This window comes from Cyrtonyx montezumae, unplaced genomic scaffold, assembly GCF_038088225.1.
Source record: "Cyrtonyx montezumae isolate F1298 unplaced genomic scaffold, pur_monq_1.0 scaffold_3, whole genome shotgun sequence".
NCBI classification, from domain to species: Eukaryota; Metazoa; Chordata; class Aves; order Galliformes; family Odontophoridae; genus Cyrtonyx; species Cyrtonyx montezumae.
This window is the reverse complement of record NW_027072034.1, coordinates 11,000,650-11,022,203: the sequence shown is the minus strand read 5'-3', so window position 1 is coordinate 11,022,203 and position 21,554 is coordinate 11,000,650.

Here is a 21,554-nt window from a genome sequence, read left to right as displayed (position 1 = left end):
GATCAGTTTTCCATTATCAGTCAGATGTGGAGAGGTTGCTTTCTTAATGCTCTGTAGAAATTTGACAGCAACTGTACTTCCCTGATCTACTAATGTAAAAAATGTACTTGTTTTATTTCAATTTGAATTCCATTATCGATGCAGAAAAAATACAGGTGGAAGAAGAATTAGCACAAGGAAGTTATCAAGAACAACAAAAAAAATGTCTTCAATGGCAGTCACTGTTCTACCATAAGCATTACAGGAAGTGTAGGTTCCTGACGATTACAGAAGAGACAGATGAATATTGAAAAGTTTTGATACAGAAATGCTCTTTCTTTGTGTGTCTTATTGTCTGAAAGAAGAAAAGAGGTGAAAAATTGGAGTAAGCAAAAACTATTAGGATTCTGTATGAATCTGAAGATTCCTGTGGTGCTACAGATGGTGATTTAAAAAATAAATAATGTGTAGTAAATAATATAACCTCAAATAATTAAAGAATTATTTTAGATTCATACAGTTCTAAATTTAGAATGAAAACTTAAGATTCAGGTCTGGAAATCTGAAATAAAAAGAGATAACACACTTTTATTCACCATAATGTAACATACGATAAAGAGAACATTATTTCATGTTGTGCTTAAAAATGGTAGTCTGTGTTCTACAATGACTTCAGTCAATCTAATCTTCTCCTCTTTTATAAATGCTACTAATTTTGCTGGTAATGACACAACAATTATGGGATTGTTGTTTTCCAGAGCTATATATTCCTTTAAAAGAATGATATATTTCCTACTCTCTCAACTTCATGTAGAAAAGAAAAGGTTTCCTATAGCCATTAAATATTTTATATCTGAACATTTAAAACATTCTTGTCATTACAATAAATGAAGTCCTGGCAATTTGATAGCAATCACTTTTGTTCTTTCTACTATAATCTATTCAATATTTAGTTCAGTTTGAGATGTGCTCAACAAGCTCCCGCCCAAAGGTCTACTAAAGGTGTTTTTGTTTGTTGTTGCTTTTTTTTTTTTTTTTACAGTGGAAACCAAAGCTAAGAATTCATTCAGCTTCTCTGGAGTATCAGTGTCTTATCTGAGTTCTACCTTTTAACTCCAGTTAACTACTAGATCTGACACTGCCTGACAGAATTTGAACCCCTGATGAATTGGAAAGATTTATATTATTGTTTATTATATCATTCCTATAATGATTCAACTCTTCCTATGGCAAAGTGCCTGATATTCATATCAAAGTGATTTCACTATTTAAGGGTAGACATTCCTATTCCATTATTCCTATCTATTCCCTAGATTTTCATCATCCTTATAGATCTACTATCTGGTACCTTTCTTGTCACTATATTTAATAGCACTCATTTTGTTCTTTACATCTTCTGTTTTCTGAGTTTTCTTTTAGAGAATACCATGTTTTTAAATCTTTCTTGGCAGAAACAATTTTTCATAAGTCATTCTTGTCCTTTACCATGTCATGCAACTAGTAATAGTTTTGAAAGATTTTGAAAGCAAACTTACATTTATATTGTCATTAAGCAGTAGAATCAAGATCTACAAGTGAAAATTGCATATATTTAGTGGAAATTCGACTCAGTCTCTTGTTCAATAATTTGACAGAAGCTCCTCTATCATATACCTCTGTATCTTCTCAATCTCTTTAAAATGTTTGCATTTAAAATCTTCAGAAAGCAGAACATGCACTGGTAATGTTACTGGATATGCAGTAATCTGAGAGGAGAAACACATGATGTGTTCATCAGCTTATGAAACTTTGAGACATACTATTTGCTTAATTATAAAGGATTGTTGAACAGAAAAATATAGAAAAGGTAAGGCATCTCAGTAACTTATCTGCTGACTTGCTGCTTTTAGGATGAATCTTAAAAAATAAATAAATAAAAAAATTGTAAGTGTATGTAAGCATACATATATATAAGTAAATATGTATAATATTTACTGGTCCTGAGCAAAAGTGTTGGTTAATCTGAGAGATACATTGAATTGTGTCCTCAGAGTGTGGGAAAAGCTGTTAAAATTTTCAAAAATAGCATTCAGCTGAATAAAAATTTCTAGTAGTATGCTGTCATTTTAAGACATCCAGAATCCTTATACACTTTTCTCATTGCTCATGAATGCTCTTAGTAGTCATTGGTTGAGGAGATAAATAGGTATATTTAAAAATAAATATTTAATGGATATTAAAAAAAAAGTAGTATAAGACAATATAGAAAAATAATAATATAAATTATTACATATTATATTATATAATTAAAATATTAATATGGCTTTATATTTTTCCGAAAAAGTAAATGTCACATTTACCTTTGTAAATGATAATGTGCTCCAGTAAACCACTAGTTAAAATGCTTAGGAAAGGAATATATGGAAATATCATGATTACATCACATTTTTTACAACATCATCCTGTGCAGTCTATGAAAATAAATAATTACTCACATTTAACCATGCAATTTATTCATAGATGCAACTTATAACCTCCTTCATCTTTCTTTATCCCTGTAGCAGTACTTGTTAATTAAAAGATTCCTTAGCATCAGAAAAAATGTCAGAATTACATAATGTAATGCTCCTGTAATTTTATCCTAAGTAGAATTTTTATATTATTTTTCTGAAGTAGGGAAGGAACATATAATAATTTACCTATTTTGATTTAGGTGTTTGTCTGTGTCAGTGGTTTATGGGTCAGTTCGGATCAGATCAATGACAAATGGGGAAGGGGACCCATGGATCCATGCCACAGGAAAGGGGAAATGGGAAAGGGGAAAAAAGAAAGGTTAGGGAGATGGGCCTAAAAAAAGACCCAGCAGCAATGATATGAGGAAGAAAGCTAATTTACTAAATAAAACATCAGAATGCAAAATAATACAATATAATACAATATAATTGGAATTGAAGCTAATGAATAAAGTGAGAGAGAGACTGTCCAAAACCAAAGGCCTTACTCTAAAGCTGAATGTGAGACAGCAGGAAGGACCCACTGCTGAGATGAGCAGCAAAAAAAGGGGTAGTCTTGGGACTTGCATGCAGTTTTTTTCTCTCTGAGTGGAAAATGGGAACAGAAAGTCTTCGGGGGTATGTAGTTCTTTTCCGAGAACCAGGTGCTCAGAAATTTGGCAGTCCACTGAAATGGAGCATTAACTCTTTAACTCCCAGTGTCTTACATGATGTTATGATGTAGAATACCGATAACAAAAATCATAAAACCATGGCAGCATGTTTTAAATCTTGAAGAAATGCCTGGACTAGTAGATTGTGTGCAACCTTGGCTGCAGTGACTGTGTGAAGGTGAGACTCGGGATCTGGAGTGAAGGTTGCAGGGAAAAAGCAGGACCACAGGCTTGTAGATATCATTCAGTTCAGATATTTGCTTTTAAATGTTAAGGAACATCATCAATGATGAGTGTTCTCCCTTTCCTTAATTCAGCTCATGTTTTTTAATATTTTCTCTCCCTGTCTTTCTGAGGAAGGGGAGTACGAATATGGTGTGGTGGTGCTCAGCTACATATCTGTATTAAACCACTACACAGGCAGAAGCAAGCAGCACAGCTTCATCTCTAAAGCAGTTCCAAAGAAAACTAACTATCATTCAAACAGATGTTAAGCCCAAATTCAGTTTCGATTTTGAAACATTTAAAATTGTAGGGTTTTGGTATATTCTTGATATACTCTTAGGTAGGTAATAAAGGACCTTAACAAGGGAGAAAGACCAATCTGACAATTACTTTTCTTATTTATTTATTCTGAACCAAACTGTGGGTAGATATTTAAAAACAAACAAATAAACATTTTGAAGAATATTTGCTAAAATATTTCAGAAAGATTGTTCTCTAACATAACCCAGACTGTTTGAGGGTTCACGAGACCCAAGATAGGATGCCTATAATTGGCCAACTGTAAATAGCTTCACTGAAGAGAAAACATTCAAAATATTGCTTCAGCAAGTACTTGAAAAGAATTTTCAAAATCCATTTAAAATTCCTATAATTCTCCATTACCTCTGTTCCAATTGTGGTAGCAGAACTATGTGAATTAAATGAAAAAGGTTACCTTTCATGGTGACTGAATGCTCAATTTCACAATTGATCTCTTGGAGAACACATCAAGAAGCAATATAATTGTTCAGTATAGTTTTCCAGATGAAAGATGATGAGTCACAACACATGAATAGATAATAGAGGCTGTGTTTTGCACTAAACTAAGAACATAAAACAACTAGAAGGCATCCAAAGAAGGGCATAAATGGTGAAGTGCCTAGAAGGGAAAACATGAAGAACAGCTGCGGTCACTTGGTTTGTTCAGCCCAGAGCAGAGGAGACTGAGGGGAGGCCTCATAGTGGCCTAGAGCTCCTCACAACAGAAGTGGAGCGGCCGTGCTAATCTCTGCTCTCTGGTGATAGCAAAAGAACCTGAGGGAACAGCATAGAACTGTGTGAGGGAAGGTTCAAGTTGGATAATAAGGAAAGGTTCTTCACCAAGATGATGGGCAAACTCCAGAATTGCATGGCTCCCAGTGGTCATGGCACTAAGCCTGCTCAAATTCACAGTGTGTTTGAACAGTGTTCTCAGAAATATGGTATTAATTTTGAGTGGTCCTTTGTGGAGCCAGAAGTTAGACTCAGTGATCCTTGTGGGTCCCTTCCAGCTCAGGATATTCTATGATTCTATGATTCTACATCAGAACTGAAGACACGAATGCCTGTACAAAATATGTTATACAATGGAAAGGAAAAAATTGAGACACTTAAAACTGACTACTTGCTAAGGTGAAATATAACTGAATATCTGATTTTTAACAGTAAAAATCCATTTTCTTTTATATAAAATTCAATTCTGAAGTACTTATATAATTATATAGAAAAAAGAATATTTTATCTCAAAACACAATGCAGATTTACACATATTCAAACAGCAGTGAACAGCAGATATATAGACGGATACTTTTATGATTTTTTCACTCTGCGTCATTCAGAGTGACCCTTTTGCTCCCTTTTTCTACTACTTATTTATTTATCCGTCTATCTATCTATCTATCTATTTATTTATTTATTTTTCCTTTTCCCCTTGTATTCTGAAACTCAGAAATTGATAGACAATGTGTTATGGAAATGAGAGTGCATATTATTTTATTCATGAATCACAGATTCACAGAATCATAGGGGTTGGAATGGACCTCAAAAGATCATGGAGTCCAACCCCCTGCCAAAGCAGGTTCCCTACACCAGGTCGCACAGGTAGGCGTCCAGACGGTCTTGAATATCTCCAGAGAAGGAGATTCCACAACCCCCTGTGCAGCTGTGCCAGTGCTCCGTCACCCTCACCGTAAAGAACCTCCCGTGCTGCAGTTTCTGTCCGTTTCCCCTTGTCCAGTCTCCACACACTGCTGAAGAGTCTGGCCTCACCACTTTGTCCCCCACACCTCAGAAAATGTTGCCCTCACACCTCAGAATGTTCCAGCTATCTTTGGATTAGTGAAATAAAGACTTCTACAAATATGCGAAGGTGAAGAAAAAATGTTCCTGCCACACAATATACAACTTTTATTTTATACTTTCACAAACCATGATATCAAAACAATTGTTTAGATTAGGATATGTATAATTCTGAGTAGCTCTGAGCCTAAAGTACAAAAAAAAAAATCTTTATCATTAACTATGATTTGTTATGACAAATTATTCTATCAGTTTTACTAAATTTTATAGGGAAAAGAATCACTTGGCAGAGGCTAATAGTTGACCTATGCAATTTTTTAAGTTCTTAAGTTATCATGGATTCAAGTAGTGTAACAGTCATAATAGGCTCCCTAGCCTATTTTCATTTCATATACAACAATGCAATAGATCATAGGATAATGCTTATCAGATGCATTCAGTTCCTGTTTAGCTTATACCCATGTTGGCTCTCAAAACACATTTCTGAGAACAAAAATGAAGGATATATATTTTAAAAATCCATATCTCATGACACTAAAAACACACTGAATTTAATTGGATGAATATACTGTTTTCTGTATCACATAGATTTGTATTACTAAGTAGGTGATTTCTCACTGAGGAAAGCTATTCATTTTCAGTTGTATGCATAAGCAAAGGTTTACCACTTGATACTCAAAATCCTCAAAATACACACAAACAAAGAGAGCATTTATAGCAGGAAAAAAATGTGGTTTGACCCAGTAGTCAGCTAAATTCCACATAATCATTTGCTTACTCCTTCATCCCACAAGTACTGGGGAGAGAACTGAGAAAAAACAACAACAACGAACCAGAACTCATGGGTTGAGTTAAAAAAACTATTTACTGAGACAGAAAAGAAAAAGAAAAATAATAATAATATTAACGATAATATAACATATATTTACAAGGAAGTAATGAACAACAAACTCACCGTCCTTCAACCTGTGTCCAACCAGTCCCAAAAAAATATTTACCCCCCTCCACCACTTCACAGAGTTTTTTAATCTTTTTTACACAGCGTCATATAGTATGGAATATCCCTTCCAACAGTTCAGGTCAGCTCCTTGGTTCTGTTGCCTCCCAGCTCCTTGTGTCCCTTTAGCCCCCATCACTATCAGAACAAGAAATTGAAATACTTTTGGCTCTGTGCAGCACTGCTCAGCAATAGCTAAAACATTGGTGTTGTATCAATGCTGTTTTTCTTTCAGAGCCAAAACATAGCATCATATCAGACAATACAAAGAAAATAAACTCTGTCCCAGTTGAAACCAAGACAACTTCCTAATATTTTGTAGTAAGTTCAGGACTATTTCTAATTTATACTACCTCTCATGCTAAGATTTTTCTATTGTGTTTATTAGAAGTGCTAGTGAAGGATAGATGAGTGGGCAGTGAGATGGATTGTGAACTTGCTGACTGGCAGAGCTCAGCGGGTTGTGATCAGCAGTGTTATCTAGTTGAAGGTCTGTAGCTAGCAGTGTTCTACACTGGGGTCAGTACTGGGTCTGGTCTTGTTCAGCATCTTCATCAATGACCTGAATGAAAGGACAGAACATACTATCAGAAAGTTTGATGGTATAAAGTTGGGAGGCATGTCTGACACTCCAGGAGGCTGTGTTGCCATTAAACAAGAGCGGGGCAGGCTGGAGAGTTGGGTAGAATGGAACTTGTGGAGGTTTAACAAAAGCAAATGTAGAGCCTTGCACCTGGGGTGAAATAACCACATACGTCAGTACAGGTTAGGGGATGACTTGCTGGAGAGGAACTCTGCAGAGAAGGACCTGGATGTTCTAATGGACGACAGTCTGGACATGAGCCAGCAGTATGCTCTTTTGGCTATAAGTTCAATGGTATCCAGGAGTGCATTAAGAATAGCTGTCATGGTTTTATGATTTATGGTACTGGTATTCCACATCATAACATCATGTAGTGCATTTGGAGTTAAAGAGTTAATGTTCCAGCTCCGTGGACCATCGATAGTTCCAGGTATGCCTGTCTCAGAAGAGAAGAAGAACTCCATTCCCCAGAGGACTTTGTGATGCTTTGCGTTCTTACGTGTTTACGCTCAGAGGGAAAGATAAAAACTGTCTGCAGTCACGGGACACTCTCTTCCCTTCGGGACCGAGCTCGGCAGTGGGTGTTTGTTGCAGCCGTCCGCCTTCAGCGTTAGCGTAAGGCCTTCGGTTTATCGGACACTCTCTCTCTTGCTCATTTTATTTGATTCATTTGCCTCAATTCCAATTATATTATATTATATTGTGTTATTTTCCTTTCTGATATCTATTTAGTAAATTAGCTTTCCTCCTCAGATCGTTGTCGCTGTTTTGTTCCTGGGCCCATCTCCCTTCTCCTTTTTCCCTTTTCCCCCTTCACCTTCCCCGGGGTGTGGGCCCGTGGGTCCCCTGCCTCAATTGTCACGGTACCGGGTCGAACTGTCCCGCAAACCACTGACAATAGCGTAGCCAGCAGGTGACTGAGTACTAGAACAGGGATGATCTTCCAACTCTACCCTGGGGAAGTTCTGGGCTCCTCAGTTCAAAAAAGACAGGGATCTCCTAGAAAGAGTCAAGAAGAGAGCTACAAAGATAATTAGGGACCTGGAGCATCTCCCATATGAGGAAAGGCTGAGGCACACGAGACCCTTCAATCTGTAGGAGAGAAGACTGAGGGGGAATCTCATAACTGTTTATAAATATCTAAAGTGTGGTAGTCAAGTCAGTGTGGGTGGACACTTTTTGTTGATGTGCAACAATAGGACAAAGGGCAATAGGCATTAACTGGAATACAGGAAGTTCCATACTAACACAATGAATAACTTATTCACTGTCAAGGTGACAAAGCACCAAAAAAAGCTGCCCAGAGAGGTTGTGAAGTCTCCTGTGAAGATATTCAAGACTTGTCTGGATGCCTAGCTGTGCAACCTAATGTAAGGTACATGGGAAATTGGACTAGATGATCTCTTGAGATCCCTTCCATCCACTGCAATTTTGTGATTCTTTGATTCTGTGACTCTGGAATCACAGAATGAATTGTATAGAAAGGGATCTATGAAGGCCATTTGGTCCCTGCTGAATCAAAGATATTTAGAACAGGTTCCCCGGACTACATTTGGTCAACTTTTGAAGGTCACTAAGGAGGAATGCTGTACAGCTTCTCTGGATAAACTGTTCTAGTGCTCAGTCACCTGCACAGAAGTGAAGTGCTTCCTGGAGTTCAGATGGAATTTCCATAGTTTGATTTTGTGCCCATTGCCTGTTGTTCTGACACTGGGTACTACTGAAAAGAATCTGGCTATGTCCTCTGCATCCTCCTTTCAATTGTATACTAATGTACATGGATTCCCTTTGAGCCCTTTCTTTGTTAGGCTGAACAGTCCCAGCTCTTTCAGCTCCTCATCGCAGGAGAGATGGTCCAGCCTATCATCATTTTTATCATCCTTAATTGGACTCTGTCCAGTATGTCCATGTTTCTCCTTAACTGGGGAGTCTGGTACCAGACCAGGTACAGCCTCATCTTTGTGGCAAGTGTTCATGGCTGGCTCATGACACCAACTTGGTGTCAATCAGGATCCTTAGGTCTTTTTCTGCAAGGCTGCTTTCCTAAATCCAAATCTAGATGTCAGTCAACAAGTGCATGGCATTCCTCCTCAGATGCAGGTCTTTGCAATTCTTGTGAAACTACACTCAAGATGTTCTTCTCCGTGACCTTTCTCAGCACCAAAGTCAGACTGACAGGTCTGAAATTCCATAGATCCTCCTTACAGCTCTTCTCAAAGATGGGCATTGCATTTGTTAGCCTCCAGTCAACTTAGGTCATTTGTGTTAAAATATGTATATACATTAAATCTCAAACTAGTAGTATTTTCAGCTAATTTATGTCCTTGTGATTCTATTCATAGCTAGAAAAAATTATTTGAAAGATTACGATAAATCTAGAAAATAACTGCATATCAGGCATAGTTGAATATTGAAATGCCTTCCTGATTGCTCAGTAAAACTGTGCTGTACCCTAGAGGGTGCTCATTAAATTTGCTCTTAATTTTTTAAAATGGTAGTTATATTTTGTATACATGTTGTTTTAGCACTCAGAATATAAATTGGCATTAATTACTGAGTTGTGTTTTGTGTTATTTCGAGTTTCCTAGTGAAACATTTTTCATGTCTGTACTGACATTATTAATATACAAATACCATATTCCCTTCAAATAAAGGAAACTTTTTACATTAATAAAAAGAACTTTGGTGTATCATCTGCACTCACCAATAATTGATAATAAACTACAAATGGCATTGCAGCAATTGACATCAAGTAATTCATATTCCACATTAATTTACTGCCTCATATACTGTTGCTGATATACATATACTTATGTCTAACTATGCACACACACACACACACACACACACACATATGCACACACACAAGCACTGTATTTTTGTATTTATTTACCTCTTTTTTTTTTTTTTTTAACAGGACTGGTATCTGAAATGTCACAATCTAGCTTTTACTCGTGTGGAGATTTAGTTTCAGAACTTTGACACTTAGTGATACTAACAAATGCTAGGACTAAACTACAGACCTCAGGAGGTAAAATCATGTATCATTACAGGATGAAAACAGATTTTTCTTGAGGTAAACTTATAATCAACTCACAGACCCCACTGACTGATTGCAGGAAAGTGTCCAGTGGACTATATTTAAAGATGAAGTTTAGGATTACTAATAAAGTAAAAACTACACATTAGCTCCAAACATAGTTTCAAAATTTTGAAATGAAAAAGGTAAAATTATCTAGCATTTTAGTTTTCAATAAAAATACTTTAGACTCAATTAATAAAAGCCATTTCAGAACTCTTGACAGATAGCATGCAGTGTAGTATGTAGATTCTTGTACATTCCTAAACTTTGTATCTTTGTCGTATCCTTGTCGAGGCAGAGTTTTGTTCATTAGAAAGATGTATTATGTAAAAATAGGTTCATTTATATACAGCAAATTCCTATCTATGTTTTCTTATAATAGAATCAATACTCACTGTAGTGTACAAGAAGCAGATACAGCCTGCAGAATAGGATCTTCAACAGCCCCAAGGAAAGGGTACAATGGAATAACTCTCTCTGGTATGTACAAGCAAAATCTAGTCAATATACTGACAAAGTTTAGTTAATGCTATAGAATGAAGAAAATGTTGAGTAGTGCAATGATCTAGAGGAGGATCCACTAAGGATCCAGAGGAGGTCCAGAGGAGTCCACTAAGATGATCAGAGAGCTGGAACACCCCTCCAATGAAGAAAGGTTGAGGGAACTGGGCTTGTTCAGCTTAGAGAAGAGAAGGCTCTGGGGAGACCTCATTGAGGCCTTCCAGTACTTGAAGGGAGCGTATAAACAGCAGGGGGAACGCCTGTTTATGAGGGTGGATAGTGATAGGACAACGGGGAATGGTTTTAAACTGAGACAAAGGAGGTTTAGGTTAGAGATTAGTTGGAAGTTTTTCACACAAAGGGTGATGACATACTGGAACAGGTTGCCCAGGGAGGTCGTGGATGCCCCATCCCCGGAGGCATTCAAGGCCAGGCTGGACGTGGTGCTGGGCAGCCTGCTCTAGGGGCTGGTAGCTCTGCACGTGGTGGGGGGGTTGAAATTAGATGATTATTATGGCCCCTTTCAACCCAGGCCATTCTATGATATGATTCTATGATTCTCTAGGTAATATCTACAGTACCAACAAAACTTAAAAACAGGCAGGGTGAATACACAGAATTTTATGTTCTTCAGAACTTTTAAGACAGGTTCTGACATGGTGTTGATGCCATTCAACTACTACTCTCTGAGCAATGACTAAACACAGCCTAAAAGTGTGCTTGAACTAATGTGTAATTCCTATGGACAATAACAGCAAGGTGATTCTGCTGCTGGGGGAAAAGAGCTTAGTAATAAGCATGTAAGGTATGCTGTAGCACTTGTTTTCAGAGCCCAGAGTGATCCTTAGATTGTTCTTTTTGCTAGTGTAGACAACAGATAAAAGTTCAGTACTTCGAAACAATAAGTATCTATTAGAAATTCAGTGTTTTTAATTCTTTTCCTGGTAAACTCTAGCATAGTCTGCATCTGAAAACTATTACTTTACCATAACAGTTTTTGAAGGATTATACCATTTATAAACTGTCTATTCAGCTGTTGCTGATTAGCAGTGAAGAAGCAAGAGAGAAAAACTTCTTCCATAAATTTCTTTCCAGTTTTGCTACAAGGTTCAGATACAACTTTTTGAGATAAGAACTCAGCAGATAGCAGGATCATCAGTGGGTAAAACTGCCCATCTCTGAAACAAGGTGTCACAAGGCTTTTTGTCTTTCATTTTGCAGTCAATTATAAGCAGCTTGAGATAATAAGAGATTGAGATCATTTAACTTAATACTTTCCACGTACATATAAGGTCATCCAGGCATGTTCTTCTAAATTTAAAATTATTCAGTCCTCAAGTAGTTTCCATGATGTTTAATTGTTCCAGTAATTTTAAACAAAGTAAAAAGGTCAAAAATTTTAAATCAACAGCATTAATGTTAACAAGAAAAAAAAAAGATTTTTTTTTTCTTCCACTTTAAGAGAAATAAGAAATTTCTGCTATTTTATGCAGTGTTATGATCTTTTTATAATCTCTCACTTAAGGATTATTACCTATCTTTAATTTAGCATCGCAGAAAACGTTTAATGGCAAATAATTTGCTTTATTTAAAGACAATAACAAATTGTGATATTTTTTAATTAAGGTAATATGATGCCAATAGAACAGTTACATATAATATAGAACATATACCTAATAGCTATTGTACATAATTATTTTTAATTATGTAACTACCGACTAAATCATTGCTGGAGTGCTTTCTCTCTCATATCTAAAGAATAATTATAAGTTTATGTTTTCAGGACACTTACTGTAACATCGAAATATTTTAGTGTTTAAAACAATTGACTCCAGACTTTTCCTTCTACTACGTCTATTTTTTTAGTTTATTTTTTACATAAGAAATGATCTTACTGACCCGATAGAACATATGTAGCTAAAACAGAATCAGCATTAAAAGTTGCCTTCTAAATTGGAAAGCTCTGTCACCATCACATACAGGTACAGATTTATTTACTATCTCTTAGGACATCTGTAATAGAGATGTCAATACTTGAGACAATTGATTCTCTCGAGCCAATATACTCTCTTTTTAACAACTGGAGGAAAAATGGTACAGCTTGGGAATGATTATCGGATCAATTTTAGACATACCATAGGATAAATCTTTACTTAGATCTGCTGATTTCTCTGTTGAGAGGTCAAATGACTGGTTTTTGATATATATATGACCCTTGCAGACACTTAAAATTGATACTGTCTGTTTACAGGTGTCATTTGCTCATTGTGTTACTCTACCATTAAGAAAAAAAAAATGTTTCAGAGTGATTTTTTCTACACAGCCTTCACACTTACCATGATGATAGAATAACAATAGGATAATAATAGCTTTATTCTACTGAAAAGTGTGATCGTCCATAAGTATCATAAGTTCTTGCTGCAAACTTTTGTGTCCTGTTTGTGACAAATTTAGACTTCTCCACCCATTAACATATTTCTGCACCATCTTTGACTTGAAAGACTGCACTGGAAAAAGTAGACTTAACCATGTATTTATTTTCCTGGAATTCAGATGTGAACACCTACTTTATTTAAGGATATGACTAAAAGTCAAATAAGCAGTTCTGCAATGAAGGATGAATGTTTCAGTATTTAAAACTCTTTTACAGATTCCTGTCTGATAGTCAAATGTGTTTGTGTAACTGAAATGTCATGATAAATCATCGTTTTTGCACCTCACGTGCACATTTTACTGCTGTTGTTCTAACAAATAATAGTGACACATATTGCCTAATATATTGATGTCCAACCTTTTGGCCTGCCATGTCCTCACTGAGTGAAGAGAATTTGTCTTAGACCCCATATAAAATAAATAGTTCAAGTATGTAACAAAGATTTTTAAATATATTTTTATTAAAATTTAACTAAAAAAGAGAACAACAAAAACATAGAACTAGTAAGCTGGACATACAGGGCCTAATAAAAGAACATAACCATATGAAGTAAATTAATTTGTACCATGATACCTTTCTGTAAGAAAGCAGGACATAGGATCATATAGGAACAGTTAACAGTTTTTCAATTAAAGCATTCTCTTTGTCCTCTTATGGAATATGTCAGGTTACCCATGTGATTTTAACCTCACTTGATATAGCTGCTAGTTTTAATTTTGTTTAGAAATTAACTCCATTAACTATCAAAAGAAAATACTGAACCATTATTTTTCTAGTATAAAATCTTACCCAAAAATTTCTCTGTGCAGCAATATCATTTTCACAGAGCAATGCAAATTTAATGAAGTCTCACTAAACTGAGGCTATACTAACTGCACTAAATATTCTAAAAATAGTAAGAAAAAATTTATGGTTATTCTATTTTTTTACAACTCTCAATATACAGTTTTAAAAGAGCTCTACATTACTACAGTATAAAATGTTATTTTGAAATGTACATTTGTTTCAAAGTTCAGACTGAACTGTTGATCCTTGTGCATCTCAGCTATGAAAACCCTGTGATTTATTTATAATAGCCAAAGAACTGTAATGTTGCTTGCCTGTATGTTATTTATAGAGCATTAAAGTAACTCAGTGAAAAAGCAAAAGAAATTGAAATTATCACAGGGGGAGATATTACTTTGTTCAGTAATGCAAGCTTACTGCCATCAGGAGACATGTAAGGACATAGATAATCAGATTTCACAAGTTTCAGTGCTCTCGGAACAAAATGTTCACTGTTTTTATAGTGCTGCATATGGCTTTGGAACTAAATGTCTTTTGCACCTATACGCTTAATAATATGAAATTACAGTTCCAGATGAGTTCCCTGAGCTGTCACTATTTATTATATTGCTTTAATAACAAACTAAGTTAAAACTTTGCTCTGATAGGTTTCCAAAAGCAATGCAAAATTCATACTCCTGTGTGCATAGTATAAGGGTATTAAGGCATATGCCAAAATAAAAGAAGTAATATAATTTGATTTACAGATAAGTAAGTTTGAAGTTACCAGTGTGCTGAATTATTTGTAGGAGTCTCTCACAGTTTTTAACTATGGCACAAATTTGAACTATAGAACAGAACTTGGCTTTTGATATTGATGCAGTACATTCATAGATTGATTACTGTTTGAGAGAAGGATAGTAAAGTGATTGATGGAAACAAATTACTAAGAAAAAACACATAAAATTTTTTAAATAAAGAATGGTTAAAAATATGAAAGTGAAGGAAATCAGAAATTGAAGTGAAAATCCGAAAAGAACTCAGATATTTCCTTTAAGATAAAGATATGTACATAGGCCTATTGCAGAAAGTATGGGAGCAGATGAACTGTTTATTTTAGATTTTTCTGTGTTTTGAAGTAAATACTATGATTCACTAAGTCTTCTTTTAATATTCTTCTAGTTTTATATAAAAATAAACATAGTTATATGTGTTCTGCTTTGAAAATCAATTATTTACAAGTTTTTGGAGAAAATATTCAGTCTTTAAAAATTATTTTTATACTCCAAGATAGTATTCTTGCCATAAACACAAAAATATATATAAAAAAAAAATGAACTATAAATGATCAAGATTTCTCACACCCATAGCAGTCACTTCTTTCAGATTTCCCTAATACATGCACAGGTATCTTCTGGTGAAAGAATATGCTTGCAGCAGGAAGTATTTTGTGCCTAAAAACAAAACCAAAACAAATAAAACAAGCAAACAAAAACAACAAAAAACAGTAGTCAACAAATCACTTCATCTTTATAGACAAAATATTCTTCGTCTCAGTGTAGAAGACACTGTGAAGGACACTTAATCTTGTTGATCAAATCTTAACCGCAACATATGTGGTTTACATTGAATAAAGAGTTAATATATTCTATTTCATAAACGGATAGTAATATTCCAGTTGTCTTCAGAAAATCAGTGAATATATAATAAATAGTTATATCAGAATTAATCAACTTTATAACAAACCCTGGGCTTTAAAATTTGAATTACGTAATATATACAGAAGCCTGTTTGTTCTATCTTACGAATTCTTAGGAAACCACTTAATGTTGCACATTTTAACAACAACAAAAAAGGATCCCTGCACAGTAGTTGTCTTTTTTGTTTTGAAGGTCATCCAGCACAAATTCCTGCTGGAGGCATGACGGCCATGGTTTGTCTAGTCTGGTCTTGAAAACGTAGTAAATAGACATAATAAATCATTGAAAACATGCTCATTAATGATCTGGGAAAGGGATCAAACAAATAGATCTCCAGCTCTGCAATTACTGCTAAGCTGTTCTAGACAGTTAAATACCATGCTGATGATAAGGAACACCACTATCTACAGGGTAATGCTCTCATAGAAGTAATTCTGTTACCTATCAATACCTACATATTTAGTTGTAATCATGAAGAATAGATGAAAATAATGTATGTGCACCTGTGAAACATTTATTAATGACTAATATTTTGTTTCAGAATTACTTTTGAACTGAATCTCTAAATCGTCTCCATTTAACTTCACTATTGCTCTTTATTTTACTACTGCATTTTTGAAAATGACTTCTCTGTCAACATCCAAGACGAAGTTCTTCAGACTTACTTAGGTAAAGATAATAACAATAATTTATTTTCATTACAAAGGATTCATGCTCTGTGCTTTCAAAAATCAATTTAGCTTTTCTATTCCGGCTGTTGTTTTTGCCTATTTTTATATTTTACTTATGTCCAATAACAGACTGAGCAATAACTTACACAGGACTGATGTGGTAACTTCAGTATGTGACTGTTTTATTTTGAATATGTGTATATCTTTTAAAGTTAATCAAAATAATCATAAGTTTTCTAGGCATTTCAAATTTGACTCTACGGTAAATGTAAGAAAAACTAACATTGTGAAAACATATCCAAAATAAAATTTTGAGGAAATAAAATCTTGTCAAGTTCAAATTCTCACGTGTTTGTAGAAATGTGTGAATGTTCTTGTTAATATATAAAATAAATAAAATAGATATATTTATATTAAAATATCTAAAATATATACTTTTTTTTTCTAAAACTAAAAGCTATTGGCAAGAGAGAATTTGTCTTTTCACTAATACGTCTGATATGAAAAAGCATCACAGTTTTAAAATCAACTAATACAATGAAGATCTTCCTAGGAAGTTAAATTCATATAAAACTTTCATGTGAGCAAATCAAATGAATTTTCTCTAGATATTAGTGCTGTAAAACTTAAATGTAAAGTTGTAATGTAAACATGTAAAGTAGATTTACATGTGAATAGACTTTGGTCATGAGCTGCATCTTACTTAGTTTATACTACAAGTCATCTCATCAAGGAAGAAATAAAAACGATTACAATCCTCAAAATGACAAAGACTTCTTTAAAGCCACAGACTGTGAAAAATAGTGATCTAATCATGATCACCCATTAAACAAAAAGTCATCACATCAGGATTATTTGGACTATTTTCAAATCTTATTATTAAGAATAAGAAAACAGATCTACGTTTAAGAGGACATATATATTTTTGCAGGCTGTCTTCTCAGAAAATAATACAACGGAGGTTTCAAAGCTGAAAATTTTACCAAATACTGCAGTATAATAGATATTTTCTCTAGAGAGAAAAGCTTTAGAAACAGCATGAACAAAAAAGACATTAGCCTGTGTCTTATGGAAAAACACAGAAGATAATCAAAACCTAACTAAATTGCTAATTATACATTTTACTATTTTGTTGTTGTTAGTATTATTTTTTTAATCAATGTGGTATTTGTGAACAGTAATATTAAAATTAGCATATGGTAGTAGCTGGAGAAATTAGACATCATTAAGTTGTTAAACACTCACTCAGCGCTCACAGAGATCTCTCTAACCTACCAGCCCTCCACTGTTAAGTATTGTGAAAGGCCAAGTGCTTAGGCACTGTGATAGCTAAATGCAAAGCTATTGCAATTAAATTGATGCTTGATTGTAGCTGAGAAGATGAATTAATCACTTCTTCAACTACTTTATTCCTTTTTTCAGCAATAAATTCATGTCTGACAGTGATGTGCCACTGCCTTTCTAATCCACAATTATACTTTTCCCTGCGTACTACAGAACTTTGATATATAAACACTGTAATACATCTTTATTTTATTTAATTTTTTTGAAATTTCCCAGTAGCTTCTAACTACTCTAACTTGACAAACTAATTGCTTATCAAGGTACAAATAATGTGTTATAGAGTACTATACTATGACATAAAAAACCACTTTGAAGTAACTGAGAAGTATGTGCCACATATCCAGAATCTAATAAGAGTAATATATGTGAAAGAGAAGATTAAATTTTAATTGATTTTTTTCAGTTTCTTCATATTCCATTCTTATTATAAAGGCAGACATACAGTGAAGAACATCTTCACAATAAATATTCTGAATCTTTCATTTACTGTGAATAATACTTTATTATTGAGTAGTAAGTTTGTGCATTGAAAAAATAATCTCAGTGGAGGCGGTGCAGGATTTATGTGTAAACAATCCACAGATCATGGTCTGGTGAAGTGATTTGCATTTGAATGTAGGTGATTTTTGCAAAGGCACTTTCCAATTTTTAATATGTACTTGAAAGAGTTGGATTTGAAATAGTGAAGACCAAGTACAATAAATTCTGCATTTTTGCATTTCCTCAGTATTGTTCCTGTAAGAAAAACTAGACGCTAAAATTAGAAACTAAGAAACAGTCGTATAATGAGACAGATAGAGTGCTTTCGGTTTTCTTTTCAATTAGTTTTAATATAATAGGTAGCAAACCAAACACATATACAGTAAGTAAAACACTTGGACTCCTCCTTCAGCTCTCAGAAAAATAAAATCTCGAAGTTATCAGTAGTTCTCAGTTAGGACATCTTTCTTAATTACACTATAATTAACACCACAGTACATGAGTCATGAGGTCATAATCTGTACATGAAGGAAATTAGCTTCTCATATAGATGTGGAAAGGATATCCCAATAACTTATTTTCAAGATTTTTTAAAATCTGATTTCATTTAATTTCATTTTTATCCACAGTCTATTTCTTCTTGTAGGCAACAAAACAAAAACTGTTCTTACTCCTTCTGAGGTGAATATTGTCACCAGTAAGTTGTAGTGAAGCTTAATGTCATTCTGTAGATTCTGTATATAATCAAAAGTCAAAAAGGCTTGTATTTAATGGTATAAGAAGGTATCTTGTTAGAAGTAATTTGATGATCAGAACACTATGTGAATGCTTCAGTTTTATTCAGATTAAAGAAAAAGCTGAATTTCCTTGAGAAACACCTACTCTTGATGACAATGTAAGGCATCACACTATTTATTTCATCAGCCTAAGTCAGGAGTCTAGTCTCTCTCACTAGTGACAATGTTTATATTCATCTTGTTGTTTTTCCAGATTGTCTTAGTTAAAGACATTAATGGACAATGATTAATAAGCATTCCCCGTCAAATGTAAACAAAACAAAACAAAACAAAAAAAGAAAGTCTAGTTAAAATATACAAAGTAGATTTTGGAGACCTTGCTTTGAGACATTTAATTTTTGGATCTCACTTTAATGACTTAATTCATATAATGTAAATGTATGCAATTCATGTGTTTATCATTCACAAATCTTAACATACAGATGACATAATTGTTGTAGTCATTAACTTCAAAGAAAAAAAATCTTTCTCTTTTCAGGTTATAGAGGCACTGATTTTTCAAGTTTCTGTTCCAGCCTGCTTTATCAGACTTTTTAAAGACTGCTTTATCATGTAAAAATCACTATGATTTAGTGCTACTAGAATAAGCTATTTCATGATGACCTCTATATTCTCACTATTCCTACCAGTTTAGGCTCATTGCATTGAAAGAAAAGACAGAAAATGATTTATCCGATTTAATATTGCATTTGTCTAGAGGCAATTTTCTGACTGAAACGACTCAAAGTCCACTGGGAAACAGGAGCTACAGACCTTATAAACATGCAGCCATCACTTCTCTGATCAAGCTTTTGACTGTGTTACTATGACTGTCATAATAAGCAGAAATGCTTTGTGAGAAAAGTAAAAAGACTTTTATTTTAAATTCCCTGGTACTTTCTCTAGCGCCCACAAAATTACTGTCTATTGTAGGCATCAAGGAGTCTCAAAAACTGTTATACATGCATTTGGCAGCTGCTGTCAGCTGAGATGGTAACTGTTGCACACTTCACAATGTCAGTCAGTATTTAAAAAATCATTACAGCTGTCTATTCTTCTGTGTACTGTGTTAATGAAGATGATTTAATCAATTGTTTTTCTTTTGCTGCCTATTGGAATCTCCATGTACTCTTCAGCTTCCCACTCTTTCCAATTGTTATTTTTAAAACAAAATAAATGTATTGGAGGAATGACATAAAAATTGTTTGTTTGGACAGAGTACAACCAGTATTACCTTATTCTGACTGTAGGCTCATCGCTACTACGTTTTTATGTAATCAATTACAATTTCAGTAAGCCATGAATCTCAGATCCCACCAGCAATGTGCTACAGCTGGCATAGAGCTTCCTCCTCAGCCAGTGAAACTGGATGTTGCAGATAGATGCTATTATCATTCAGATTTGAGTTAGCAGGGGTAAAATGGGGTTAAAAAAAACAAAAACAAAACAAAGCAACAACAAAAAGAACAGCCTGACAGTGAGAAGTATTTCTTATGTTCTCTTGGTACCTCAATCAGTCTGGAAAAATACACATATTCATAATAAATGAATAAACACCTGTGTGGAGGTTTATAACTATGGCTACTGACTACTACATAGAGCACATGAAGAACTACACAGGAATTGGCACTGTGCTAGTGAAGCAGCATGTGATTATTGTTTGCATGATCTAAGAGAAAGAAAATGTGGGTTTGGAGAGAAGCTTAAGGGATTACTAGATATGCAATTTTCTACGGGATGTTAAGAGGAAAAAGCACGCAAAGAAACCCCGAAGTCAACATGCAACACTGTAAGTTCAGCAAAATGTCTGAGAGAAAAATTCAAATTGTAGGCAGGTATGTGTAGGCATGAGAGCTCCATAAACCCTTAGAAGCTCACCTACCCATAGATAATAATTTTATTTCTAGCTCCTGCAGCTGCTAAGCTACACAGAATCAGAAAGGGCAGTGGGGACCTCTCACCAGCTGAGCTGAATGAGAAGTAATTCCTAATTTGTTTTCACTTAAACTGTTCTCTACAAAAATCTTGGATTTCTTTTCTCTGTGTATCTCTTAGAAACAAGAGTATACTCATATTCCCAAAAGTGGAATTCATAATTCTAAAAGGTGCGTTATAATTTCAGATTTAAGTTACTCAGTCTGCATAGCTGTGAGACAAGAAAAGAGGTGTGAGAGAATATCTGTCCAAATAGGAAGCAAATCTTATTTTTTTCCTAGTGCCATGGGTCAAACACTATCTTTCATTAGCTGATAGCTTTTCTTGGCCTCTCAGATAGAGGAAAGCAGAAGGTGTAAAAAAAAATCATTTTTTATTCGTAATAAATCTTCATTGTTCATGCTAAGTATCAGCTGAACAAAAACAGTCTGAAAATAGGAACAAAGTCTGCCTAAGTCACCCATCAGAAAAGGATCTGATAAAACAGAGAAATGTCAAGGCAAAGAAAACAAAGTGTTATCTGACTTGCATATTGAATTGCAAATATGGAAATTTTTTAAACCCAGCTCTTTTCCATGATGAGCCATCTTTCAGCCTCTGATCCTGGTACTGCGTAAACTTTAGCAATCTCATTTTTATGTTCATAATTGCTCTTTTATTTCCTATAAAATTTCCTTATTTTTCATTTATTTCCATATATACTAAGTAACATTTTCCCTCTGTATTTTCTATCCAGCTGTTTTTGTTTGTTTATTTGTTTTGTATAATCCTATTTTACATTTTTTGCATTTATAGTCTTCTAGACAACCATAATTTATTTATTCCTTTTTTTTTCCTTTT